The 13,972-nt window shown below is 40.5% G+C and overlaps 1 pseudogene; it reads right to left on the bottom strand.

The window, feature by feature from the left end:
• Nucleotides 1–810: 810 nt before the first annotated feature.
• LOC126945861 (keratin, type I cytoskeletal 18-like) lies at nucleotides 811–8,961 on the bottom strand (annotated as a pseudogene).
• Nucleotides 8,962–13,972: the final 5,011 nt, after the last annotated feature.

The raw sequence follows: 13,972 nt of genomic DNA, 5'->3' as shown, positions 1-13,972 counted from the left end.
GTTCTTTGCCTAACCCAATGTCACAAAGATTTTTCCCTTACATCTTCTTCTAAAAGTTTTATAGTTTTAGGTTTTGCATTTAGATCTAATATCTATTTTGAATTCACTTTTATATAAGGTATAATATTTAGGTCAATGTTCTTTTTTTGAAACTGTGGATGTTCAACTGTTTCAGTATTATTTGTTGAAAAGATGGTGTTTTCTCCACTGAATTGCTTTTGCATCTTTGTCTTTTTTTTTTTTTTTTTTGGAGACAGAGTCTCACTTTGTCACCCAGGTGCTGGAGTACAGTGGCATGATCTTGGTTCACTGCAACCTCTGCCTCCCGGGTTCAAGCAATTCTCCTGCCTCAGTCTCCCTAGTAGCTGGGATTACAGGTGCCCACCACTATGCCTGGCTAATTTTTGTGTCTTTAGTAGAGATGGGGTTTCACCATGTTGGCCAAGCTGGTCTTGAACTCCTGACCTCAGGCGATCAGCCCTCCTCAGTCTCCCAAAGTGCTGGGATTACAGGCGTCAGCCACCATGCCTGGCCTTTTGTCTCTTTTTGTACATCTTTTTCTGAACTCTCTTTTCCATCTCATTGATTTATGTGCCTATCTCTTCACCAGTAACACTCAGTATTGATTACTTAACTTTCTATAAATCTTAAAATCATTCAGTGTGATTCCTCTAATTTAATTTTTTCCACAAATATTGTCTTGGCTTTTCTAATTCCTTCCTTCCTTCCTTCCTTCCTTCCTTCCTTCCTTCCTTCCTTCCTTCCTTCCTTTCTTTCTTTCCTTTCTTTTTTCTTCCTCTGAACTTTTAATCAGTCTCCGGGTCCCCAAAGAGTACCCCGCTTCTGCTGGGTTAATATCCCAGACACCACTTTGTGATCCACTATCCGGAGGGTGGTGGTCTTTTGAATGGTTTGCATGGAATTGCTGGTGTCCAGGGCATCACCAAGATTGAAGTCCTCGCCATCTTCCAGCAGGCGGCGGTAGGTGGCAATCTCAGCCTCCAGCTTAACCTTGATGTTCAACAGGACCTTGTACTCCTGGGCCTGGCGCAGTCCCTCTGCCCGGGTCTGTGCCAGCTCTGACTCCAGGTGGAGCAGGATCCCATTGAGCTGCTCCATCTGCAGGGCATAGCAGGCCTCCACTTCCCTCAGGCTGCTCTCCAAGCTTGCCGTCAGATTTCTCATTGAGTCCAGGTCGGTCTCCAAGGACTGAACTGTACGTCTCAGTTCCGTGAGCATCAACTCAGCAGCTCCAACTTTAGCGGACTGCGTGGTGACCACTGTGGTGCTCTCCTCAGTCTGCTGAGACCATTACTTGTCCAGCTCCTCTTGGTTCTCCCAAGCCAGCTCGTCATATTGGACCTGGATGTCTGCCATGATCTTGGTGAGGTCCTGAGATTTGGGGCATCTACCTTCATGGTCAACCCAGAGCTGGCAATCTGGGATTGTAGGCCTTTTACTTCCTCTTCGTTGTTCTTCTTCATGAAGAGCAACTCCTCCTTGAGAGCCTCGATCTCTGTCTCCAGCTGCAGCTGAGTGACATTGGTGTCATCAATGATCTTGTGGAGCCCATGGATATCACTCTCCATGGACTCGTGCATGGCCAGCTTTCTCATCCTTGACTCTAAAGTCATCAGCAGCAAGACAGGCATTGTCGATCTTCAGAACGATGCGGGCATTGTCCACACCTTTGCCTTTTCATATTAATTTTAGAATAAACTTGTCTATATCTGCAAGAAACCTCTTTGAATTTTGATAAATGTTGCATTAAATCTATAGCCAGTTTGGGATAACTGGCATTTTAACCACGTTAAGTCTTCCAATTCATGAATATGTTATGTCTCTCCATTATTTAGGTTTATCTGATTTCTTTTATCAGCATTTCGTAGTATTCAGCATATGAACCCTGATATGGTTGGGAATGTGGCTTTGAAAAACACAACTCTGCATGACATTCAGTTGGCTTTTTCAGTCAGAAAACTCGTTTTTCATCGGCTTTCAGAAATTTTACCATATTACTTCTTTGATAATTTTCTCCCTTCTTTTTGGAATTTCTAATAATTGGATGCTAGATGTTGAACTTCCTAAATTTTTCTTCATTATTGCTTTTCCTTTATTTCTCATCTATTTTTCCCCATTGTGAGGGATTTCCTCATCTTTGTCTTCCAGTCCTTTGTAGTAGGCAGAATTCTACAATGGCCCCCAAGATTCCTGACTCATGTACATGTCCTATATAACCCTCTCCTCTTGAGTGTGGGTGGGACCTGTGAATAGGATGGGATGTTACTTTCATGATTAAGTTATATGGCAAAAGTAAAGGAATTTTGCAGGTGTCATTAAGATCCCAAATTAGTTTATTTTTAGTTAATCAAAAGGGATATTATTCTGGGTAGACCTGACTTAATCAGTGAACTTTTTTTTTGTATACTTTAAGTTCTAGAGTACATGTACAGAACGTGCAGGTTTGTTACATAGGTGTACATGTGCCATGTTGGTTTGCTGCACCCATTAACTCATCATTTACATTAGGTATTTCTCCTAATGCTGTCCCTTCTCCTTCCTCCCACCCCATGACAGGTCCCAGTGTGTGATGTTCCCCACCCTGTGTCCAAGTGTTCTCATTTATCAATTCTCACCTATGGGTGAGAACATGTGGTGTTTGGTTTTCTGTCCTTGTGAGAGTTTGCTCAGAATGATGGTTTCCAGCTTCATCCATGTCCCTGCAAAGGACATAACCTCATCCTTTTTTATGGCTGCATAGTAATCCATGGTGTATGTGTGCCACATTTTCTTTATCCAGTCTATCATTGATGGAATTTGGGTTGATTCCAAGTCTTTACTATTGTGAACAGTGCCGCAATAAACATACATGTGCATGTGTCTTTATAGTAGCATGATTTATAATCCTTTGGGCATATATCCAGTAATGGGAAGGCTGAGTCAAATGTTATTTCTAGTTCTAGATCCCTGAGGAATCGCCACACTGTCTTCCACAATGGTTGAACTAGTTTACACTCCAACCAACAATGTAAAAGTGTTCCTATTTCTCCAAATCCTCTCCAGCACTTGTCGTTTCCTGATTTTTTAATGATTGCCATTCTACCTGGTGTGAGATGGTATCTCATTGTGATTTTGACTTGCATTTCTCTGATGACCTGTGATGATGAGCATTTTTTCATGTGTCTATTGGCTGCATAAATGTCTCCTTTTGAGAAGTGTTTGTTCATATCCTTTGCCCATTTTTTGATGGGATTTTTTTTTCTTGTAAATTTGTTTAAGTTCTTTGTAGATTTTGGATATTAACCCTTTGTCAGATGCGTAGATTACAAAAATTTTCTTCCATTCTGTCGGTTACTTATTCACTCTGATGGTAGTTTATTTTGCTGTGCAGAAGCTCTTTGATTTAATTAGATCCCATTCGTCTATTTTGGCTTTTGTTGCTATTGCTTTTGGTGTTTTAGTCATGAAGTCCTTGCCCATGCCTATGTCTTGAATGGTATTGCCTAGGTTTTCTTCTAGGGTTTTTATGGTTTTGGGTCTACTATTTAAGTCTTTAATCCATCTTGAATTAATTTTTATGTAAGGGGTAAGGAAGGGATCCAGTTTCAGCTTTCTACATATGGCTAGCCAGTTTTCCCAGCACCATTTATTAAATAGGGAATCCTTTCCCCATTTCTTGTTTTTGTCAGGTTTGTCAAAGATCAGATGGTTGTAGATGTGTGGTATTATTTCTGAGTCTTCTGTTCTGTTCCACTGGTCTATATATCTATTTTGGTACCAGTAGCATGCTGTTTTGGTTATTGTAGACTTGCAGTATAGTTTGAAGTCAGGTAGCATGATGCCTCTAGCTTTGTTCTTTTTGCTTAGGATTGTCTTGGCAATGCAGGCACTTTTTTGGTTCCATATGAACTTTAAAGTAGTTTTTTTCAATTCTGTGAAAAAAAGTTATTGGTAGATTGATGGTGATGGCATTAAATCTATAAATTACCTTGGGCAGTATGGCCATTTTCATGGTATTGATTCTTCCTATCCATGAGCATGGAATGTTCTTTCATTTGTTTGTGTCTTCTTTTATTTCGTTGAGCAGTGGTCTGTAGTTCTCCTTGAAGAGGTCCTTCACATCCCTTTGAAGTTGGATTCCTAGGTATCTTGTTCTCTTTGTAGCAATTGTGAGTGGGAGTTTACTCATGATTTGGCCCTCTGTTTGTCTATTATTGGTGTATAGGAATGCTTGTGATTTTTGCACATTAATTTTGTATCCTGAGACTTTGCTGAAGTTGCTTATCAGCTTAAGGAGATTTTGGGCTGAGACGATGGGGTTTTCTAAATATACAATCATGTCATCTGCAAACAGGGACAATCTGACTTCCTCTTTTCCTAATTGAATACCCTTTATTTCTTTCTCTTGCCTGATTGCCCTGGCCAGAACTTCCAACACTATGTTGAATGGAGTGGTGAGAGAGGGCATCCCTGTCTTGTGCCAGTTTTCAAAGGGAATGTTTCCAGTTTTTACCCATTCAATATGATATTGGCTGTGGGTTTGTCATATACAGCTCTTATTATTTTGAGATACATCTCATCAATACCTAATTTATTGAAAGATTTTAGCATGAAGGGCTGCTGAATTTTGTCAAAGGCCTTTTCTGCATCTATTGAGATAATCATGTGGTTTTTGTCTTTGGTTCTGTTTATACGATGGATTATGTTTATTGACTTGTGTATGTTGAACCAGCCTTGCATCCCAGGGATGAAGCCAACTTGATCGTGGTGGATAAGTTTTCTGATGTGCTGCTGGATTTGGTTTGCCAGTATTTTATCGAGGATTTTCGCATCGATGTTCATCAGGGATATTGGTCTAAAATTCTCTTTTTTCGTTGTGTCTCTGCCAGGTTTTGGTATCAGGATGATGATTGCCTCATAAAATGAGTTAGGAGGATTCCCTCTTTTTCTATTGATTAGAATCGTTTCAGAAGGAATGGTACCAGCTCCTTCTTGTACCTCTGGTATAATTCATCTGTGAATCCATCTGGTCCTGGACTTTTTTTGGTTGGTAGGCTATTAATTATTGCCTCAATTTCAGAGCCTGTTATTGGTCTATTCAGAGATTCATCTTCTTCCTGGTTTAGTCTTGGGAGGGTGTATGTGTCCAGGAACTTATCCATTTCTTCTAGATTTTCTAGTTTATTTGCATAGAGGTGTTTATATTATTATCTGATGGTAGTTTGTATTTCTGTGGGATCGGTGATGATATCCTCCTTATCATTTTTTATTCCATCTGTTTGATTCTTCTCTCTTTTCTTTTTTATTAGTCTTGCTAGAAGTCTATCAATTTTGTTGATCTTTTCAAAAAATCAGCTCCTGGATTCATTGATTTTTTTGAAGGGTTTTTGTGTCTCTATCTCCTTCAGTTCTGCTCTGATCTTAGTTATTTCTTGTCTTCTGCTACCGTTTGAATTTGTTTGCTCTTGCTTCCTTAGTTCTTTTAGTTGTGATGTTAGGGTGCCGATTTTAGATCTTTTCTGCTTTCTCCTGTGGGCATTCAGTGCTATAAATTTCCCTTTACACACTGCTTTAAATGTGTCCCAGAGATTCTGGTACGTTGTGTCTTTGTTCTTATTGGTTTTGAAGAGCATCTTTATTTCTGCCTTGATTTCGTTATTTACCCAGTAGTCATTCAGGAGCAGGTTGTTCAGTTTCCATGTAGTTGTGCGATTTTGAGTGAGTTTCTTAATCCTGAGTTCTAGTTTGATTGCACTGTCGTTCTGAGACACTGTTTGTTATGATTTCCGTTCTTTTGCATTTGCTGAGGAGTGTTTTACTTCGAATTGTGTAGTCAGTTTTAGACTAAGTGTGATGCAGTGCTGAGAAGAATGTGTATATTCTGTTGATTTGGGGTGGAGAGTTCTGTAGGTGTCTATTAGGTCTGCTTGGTCCAGAGCTGAGTTCAAGTTCTGAATATCCTTGTTAATCTTCTGTCTCATTGATTTGTCTAATATTGGCAGTGGGGTGTTAAAGTTTCCCACTATTATTGTGTGGTGTGTGAGTCTAAGTCTCTTTTTAGGTCTCTAAGAACTTGCTTTATGAATCTGGGTGCTCCTGTATTGGGTGCATATATATTTAGGATAATTAACTCTTCTTGTTGCAGTGATCCCTTTACCATTATGTAATGCCCTTCTTCATCTTTTTTGATCTTTGTTGGTTTAAAGTCTGTTTTATCAGAGACTAAGATTGCAACCCCTGCTTTCTTTTGCTTTCCATTTGCTTTGTAGATCTTCCTCCATCCCTTTATTTTGAGCCTATATGTGTCTCTGCACGTGAGATGGATCTCCTGAATACAGTACACTGATGGGTGTTGACTCTATCCAATTTGCCAGTCTGTGTCTTTTAATTGGGACATTTAGTCCATTTACATTTAAGGTTAATATTGTTATGTGTGAACTTGATCCTGTCATTATGATGTTAGCTGGTTATTTTGCCCGTTAGTTGATGCAGTTTCTTCCTAGCATTGATGGTGTTTACAATTTGGCATGTTTTTGCAGTGGCTGATACTGGTTGTTCCTTTCCATGTTTAGTGCTTCCTTCAGGAGCTCTTGTAAGGCAGGCCTGGTGGTGACAGAATCTCTCAGCATTTACTTGTCTGTAAAGGATTTTATTTCTCCTTCACTTATGAACCTTAGTTTGGCTGGATATGAAATTCTGGGTTGAAAATTCTTTTCTTTAGTAATGTTGAATATTGACCCCCACTCTCTTCTGGCTCGTAAAGTTTCTGCCAAGAGATCTGCTGTTAGTCTGATGGGCTTCCCTTTGTGGGTAACCAGACCTTTCTCTCTGGTTGCACTTCACATTTTTTCCTTCATTTCAACCTTGGTGAATCTGACAATTAGGTGTCTTGAGGCCGCTCTTCTCAAGGAGTATCTTTGTGGTGTTCTCTCTATTTCCTGAATTTGAATGTTGGCCTGCCTTGCTAGGTTGGGGAAGTTCTCCTAGATAATATCCCAAAGAGTGTTTTCCAACTTGGTTCCTTTCTCCCCATCACTTTCAGGTACACCAGTCAGATGTAGATTTGGTCTTTTCACATAGTCCCATATTTCTTGGAGGCTTTGTTCATTTCTTTTTACTCTTTTTCTCCAACCTTGTCTTCTCACTTTATTTCATTAATTTGATCTTCAATCACTGATACCCTTTCTTCCACTTGATTGAACTGGCTATTGAAGCTTGTGCATGCATCACACAGTTCTCGTGCCATGGTTTTCAGCTCCATCAGGTCATTTAAGGTCTTCTCTACACTGTTTATTCTAGTTAGCCATTCATCTAATCTTTTTTCAAGGTTTTTAGCTTCCTTGCAATGAGTTTGAACATCCTTCTTTAGCTCGGAGAAGTTTGTTATTACTGACCTTCTGAAGCCTACTCATCAGTTAGCTTTTTAAAGGGAGTCTAGGAGTCAGAGACAGAACCTGGAGTGACTCTTTCACTGGCCTTGAATAAGAAAACAGTTGTTTTGTGAACTGCCTACAGAGAGGGGCACCTTTGAGTTGTAAGGGTCTCATTCTTACAACTTTGAGGAATTGAATTCTGCCAACAACCCGAATGAGCTTGGAAAAGGACCCTGAGTTTGAGATAAGAACACATCTTAAGGTTACCTTGATTGCAGCCTCATGAGGCTCTAAACAGGAAACCCCTGCTATGTTGTGCTTGTACTGTTGGACCTGCAGAAATCATAAGATTAAAAATGTGGGTTGTTTTAAGCCACTAAGCTTATGGTAATTTGTTATGCAGCAATAGAAAGCTAATACACCTTTTATGATCTTTTATTTTGCCAATGATATATTTTATTTCCAAGAGCTCATCATTTTAAAAAATTTAACTGCCCGGGCACTGTGGCTCGTGCCTGTAATCCCAGCACTTTGGGAGGCCAAGGTGGGTGGACCACCTGAGGTCAGGAGTTCGAGACCAGCCTGGCCAACATGACAAAACTCCATCTCTACTAAAAATACAAAAATTAGCCGGGCAAGGTGGCAGGCACCTGTAATTCCAGTAACTCGGGAGGCTGAGGCAGGAGAATTGCTTGAATCCAGGAGGCGGAGGTTGCAGTGAGCCGAGATTGCCCCATTGTTCTCCAGCCTGGGTGACAAAGCGAGACTCTGTCTCAAAAAAAAAAAAAAATTAAACTAATTTATTTCAAATAAGTAGTACCTTTGCGTGGTTCAAACATCAAAGCAATGTACAAATGTTTATATTGAAAAGTTTTGCAAAGAGCTCAATTGCATTCTTTGTTCTTATTTTTTATTGCATTCTATTATTGTTTTACAGATGTAATATGGTGTCAAATTTCTCTGTGGATACTACTTGAAATTTTATTTATAGTACCTTTAGTTCCCTAAATCAATTCTGCTTGTTTCATTAAATATTGTGATTTTTCTTTAAAGTTCCAGTCTTCTCTCATATGTCTAATTGTCTAATATTCTTTTGTTTCCTGTTTATCTTTTAAAATGAGGCTATAGAGAGTCTGACTGGGAGCTGGGTATATGTGAGCAGACCTTGACAATGGGCAGATTTTGCTTAAGGACAATGGGAGGGGATCTGTATATTAATCTTTTGCAGGGGATATGGAGTGGGGTTTAAATACCAAACTACAAAAGGCCTAACTCTGAGTCACTGACATCCAACTAGCTGCCCTAATTATCTCTAGAGACTTTATTCAATTTCTGTAGTGAAGAAACTCTTTGGTTTTAGGCTGGCAAGTAAATATTTGGCTTCCAGGTCATCTCCATGTAGGGACTGGGGGTCAACTCTTCTTTTTACAGACCTTCAGTTAATCGCCCTGTTGTCAGCCCCAGTCCTCACTCTTATTTCTGTCGTACCTGTAGTCTTGCTAAGGTTTGCAATGTAGGCGAGCTGTCTCCTTAGCTGCAGCCCTTCCACACAGAGTTTCAACTGATTGTTTGCTCCACTCGACTTCATCAGTTAGCACTGCTCAGATGCTTTCTGACTTCAGAAATTTATTTAAATTTCTCAGCCACTGATGGCCTCCCTCCCGTTCTCTTTGTTGTGGTGGGTTTATGCATTTTAAAATGTCTGTGCTATTATTTTAATGAGGCCTCTGGAGGGACAAGACTTAAATATTTGTGCTCAGTCTACCATCTTGAACTGGAAAAATGTACAATGGGGATAATAGTGGTGCCTATTACATAGTTTTTTTTTTTAGATTAAATGATTTATGCATGTAAATTCTTTAGCACAGGGCCTGGCACATATTTATTTGTAAATATTAGTTATTATTATTCCCTGGACAGCGAATCTTTTCCAAATGCTGTTTAAAACCATACCAGGCAGGTGACCACTGCAGCCAACATCAATTCAGGCTTGGTCTAAGTCTGAGTTTTAGTTCCTTTAGCTCCTGAAATGATGCTTCCAAAAACAGCTTTAAATTTGAGCAAAAGCCATGGGGGAGGGTGGTGGGTGGGTAGAGCTGCATGCCCCAGGGAGGGTAAGCACTGAACGGAAGCAGTGGAAGCAGAACCTGAGCAACAAAATCTCAATTTTTCCTTGCAGCAAACTGGGGAACCAGATGTGTTAATGGATGGAGAGTGGTCCTAAGTAGCAGCAGCAGCGGCAGCAGCAGCAGCAGCAGGCTCAAGTAGAGGCCAGAACTAAGGCGAGAAGGCTGAGTATTAATACAAAGGCTCAAATCTGTCATTGACCCAAGAAAGTAAACAGGGTGGAGGCTGGAACCAGGAGACAAATGAGTAAGATTGGATTTGTTTTTCTCTCAGAAGGATTGAAAATCTTCCCAACAGCAACTCATTCCTTTCCTTTTTCAGCAAGCTCCCTCACTTCCTCCTGAGTGATTGTGGGCCCTGCGCTTGGCTGCACCCACTAACCCCATAGGCAGAGGCCAGAAGGACCTGCTTCTGTGAACTGTATCCTCAGTCTTCTCCTCCAGTGGAGCCAGCTCCCTGAGGATGGGGCTGATCATATATGCGATAGGAATAGGTAACCTGCCTAAGTTTTGTAAAATCTTTAGCAGAGCTGCCAAAAGGTGATCCTGCCCAGGGATACCTCCCTAACTAGCCTATTATGCTACCTGAAATTCCACAGTTCTTTTGGGCTTGGTGTCTTCAGAGTTCTGAGTTAAAATGCAAATGCCATGGCTATTTGCTATTCAGGCATGGGTTCATTACCAGCCAGAAGACATTAAGTCTAATTTGTTTAGTCAATCAAAGGGCCATCTAGCAGACTTCCCAAAAGGGGAAGCGAGGAAAAGAAAGGGTACCCGTACCTGGCAGAGAGAGAGAGACAGAGAGAGAGAGAGAGAGAGAGAGAGAGAGAGAGAGAGAGAGAGAGGGGTACCCTCGAGGCAATCTTCTCAACTTGCATAGAAGGCTGGAATGCTTTCCAAGGTCTCTTCCTTATGTGATTCTACAATTCTAAATCTTTGGGAAGCTAGAAAGTAAAATGATTCAGCTATTTCTCTTGCTCATTTGGGAATTCCATAGTATCCAGTCACTTGAAAAAGGAGGGAAAGATAACAGGGGCAAATGTCTGGAAAGGAATTTGGATCAAAGCCTTGGGAGGTCCTTTGCCTTCCCAACACATTCAGGGAAATACAGTAGAGTTAAGAGAGTCCTGAAATTTGACGTTAGGGTTATGATTCTATCCCAAACCCACTCTATTTTCCAGGGCAATCACTTGCTTTTTCTGCCTCAACCTCTTTCCATACAATGGACATGATGATCCCTGCCCTACCTATCCCCACAGGATTGTATGGAGGATCGAATTAATTGTAGGTCATGGAAGTGGTCCAAATCCTCCAGAGTTCATTAAATATAAGATACTTTTATGTATTAGGCTTCACAAGGTATAGTAGCTAGCCTCAATTTGAAGGAAAAAAATTTTTTTTGAGAAAGGATCTGGCTATGTTGCCCAGGCTGGTCTTGAACTCCTGGGCTCAAGTGATTCTCCTCCTCCAGACTCCTGAGTAGCTGGAATTACAGGAATGTACCACTATGCCTGGCTTGGAAAGTATTTTTTAAAATAACTTTTCCTTAATTGTATAAGTAGTATATAATCATGGAAAATATAGAGAATTATCAAGCAAAATATTAAAATCACCCTTAACCCACCCAAACATAGGTATCTTTAATGATATGGATTTTGGTTTATTTCCTTTTAGCCTTTTTTCCTTCATTAGGGCAAAGACTGTCTGGCCCACTGCAATATCCCCAAAATCTATCACTATACTCAGTAGATCTTTGATACATTTTTTTTTGAAGTAAAGAGTACATATACTTATTATATTTTAAAAACTATACGTTTTACATCCCGATTTCTTTACCTAATTAAATCCTGAACATTTTCTATGACACTAAATATTATTTTAAAACATGACTTTTAATGTCTGCATTGTATTCCATCATATCAATGTATCAGTCCTCTATTATAGGACATTTGGGTTGCTTCCAACCTTCCACTATTATAATTAAAGCTTAGATTAATATCCTCATAGCAAAATCTTTGTGCCCACATGGTTTATTTCCTCTGGATAAATTCTTAGCAGTGGGATTCCTGGGTGACATGGTAAGCACATTTGAAAGGCTTTTAATAAATATACCATATTTCCCTCCATGAAAGTTGTACCAATTTATTTACCTGCCAGCAATGTCTGTTTTTTTAATACACATAAGTTTTTTATTTCAACTTTGTCACATGTGTCTATATTTTTCCTTTGTGACTTCCTCCACTTCATTTATGCTTAGAAAGTCCTCAGGGAAGACCTTTTAATATGATAAAAGGTCAATTTGTATGCAGTTCCTGTTTTTGCAATGCAATGTATTCATGGAAGCTTTATCATACGACAGTCTACATACTGGCAAATGGACCAAGCTCATGCATACACATGGCTGTATTCCTCTATTCCAACTTGATTGGTTTCATCAGTGGAAACTAATGAATTGTGGATAAAGGCAGCAAGGGGTGAAGTGTAGGTGTTCAGAAAGCAGTGTTGCAGGGCAATCAGTGAAGAACAGCACTTACCTCAAGTGGCTCCCATGTCTTCCTTGGGTATTAGAGAGTCTTCAAGCAAACTGTTCTGGAAACCACTTTCCAAAGGTGGAAGTGTCCTACAACACAGGGCTTTATCTGACCAGCTGGTGGAGGGAGGCTTAAGAAAGGCCTAGGATCATTCCAAGATTTAGGAGATGCTGGAGAGTGATAAGCACTTCAGAGAGGTTTGCCCTTGATTTTTATCCCTTTTGACCGACTGTCTTCAGTGATTTGAGGGTCTGGCTGAATGGTTGGATTTTGGAATGAATAAAGTTCAAGCTGGCCCTCAGCAGGGAGGTGGAATAATGTCTCTGGCCAGTGTTGCCCAAGAAAGCTGTTTTTGGTTCACTCTGGAGCAGAGAAAATAAAAGAGATTCCAAAAGGAGAAGTTCAGTCATTGATTACCTTTATTCCCCCAACATCTAGCAGAGTGCCAAGCGCATAGTTGACACTCAGTAAGTATGTGTAGAATGGATGAATGGATAAATAAATAGCTGCTTTGTTAGCCTGTGCACCTGGAGAGGTTCTTGTTCACTCTCTGGTATTTTCTATGCCTTGGCTTTCTCCTTTACTGCCCAAACTTCCTTATACTTTTTCCCATTTCCTCAGGTAGGCTTTCTCAAGGCCATGAAATTAGATGTTCTAATTGTAACATTGGGTAGTGATTAAGAGCATGAGTTCGAGGGCCATGTAAATTTGGGGTAGCTCTCTCAGTGTAACCATTGAGTTATATGCGACATTGGACAAGTTATTTATCATCAGTAAATCTCAGTTTCTCTATCTGCAAAATGAAGTTAACAATAGTATCTACCTCTTCGGACTGTTGTGAGGATTAAATGAGATAATGCATGTAAAGGACTTAGCATAGTATCTGGCACATGGTAAACGCTCAGTGGTTGGTAGCTGAATTAGTTTCCTATGGCCTCTGTAATAAATTCCCACCAACTTGGCTGAAAACAACAGAAATGTATTCTCTCACAGTTATCAAGGCTGGAATCAGTTTCACTGGACTGAAATCAAGGTGTCAGCAGGGCCTCCATCCCTCTAGGGGCTCTAGGGGAAAATCTATTTCCTGCCTCCTCCAGCTTCTGGTGGGTGCTAGAATTTTGTGGTTTGTGGCTGCAGCACTCCAATCTCTGCCTCTTTGATTACATTACCCTCTCATCTTCTGTGTGTCTAGTTTCCCTCTGCATCCCTCTTATAAGGATAGAGGGACTTGCATTTAGGGTTTACTGAGATAATTCAGGATAATCTCTTATAGTGTAAAAAAAAACTTTCACGTGCTGCCTTGACATCTTTGAGCCTCCCAGGGCCTCAAAGTCCAACCATGATTTCCTCCAATCTTGCCTGGTATGTCCCCCATCCAGCAGGAATAGTTTCCTACCCAGCTAGTCTCTCTATCAGCTGTACCAGCTACACACCACCTAGTCCTCAACCTAATGGGTTTCTCCTCTTTGGGAGCCTATGCAATTATTCAGACAAGGCAATCACATCCTCCCAGAGGAACCAGGGGATATCCCACCCTTCTGTTACTACAAAGCCTACCTCCCTGTCTCTTCTGGTTTACTCTGTTCCCAAATGCAACCCCTGTGTGGCCCTGCATGTCAAGTAGTGTCCCTCTCCTTTGGGCTGTGACTGTATGTAACTAATAAGCTGCTGTCAATCTCATTCATTCAGTGTCAAGTGTCGTGTATTTGGCCATTACCAGAAACCTAGGGCAGTACTCCCTCTCTCAATAATGAGATGAAGTGGAGGCAGACAAAACACCTCCTCATCTCAAGATCCTTAATTTAATCACAGGTGCAAAGACCCTCATCCCCCTCTTTTGCCATATAAGTTTACATTCACATGTTCTAGGGATTAGGATGTGAATATTTTTGGGAGGTGGTGGCGGTGTTTTTTTGCCACAGTAGCCCTTATTATTTTTTAA

This window comes from Macaca thibetana, chromosome X, assembly GCF_024542745.1.
Source record: "Macaca thibetana thibetana isolate TM-01 chromosome X, ASM2454274v1, whole genome shotgun sequence".
In the NCBI taxonomy this organism is placed as follows: Eukaryota; Metazoa; Chordata; class Mammalia; order Primates; family Cercopithecidae; genus Macaca; species Macaca thibetana.
Note: the sequence above shows the minus strand (reverse complement) of the source record. Positions and strands in the feature narration are given on the sequence as shown.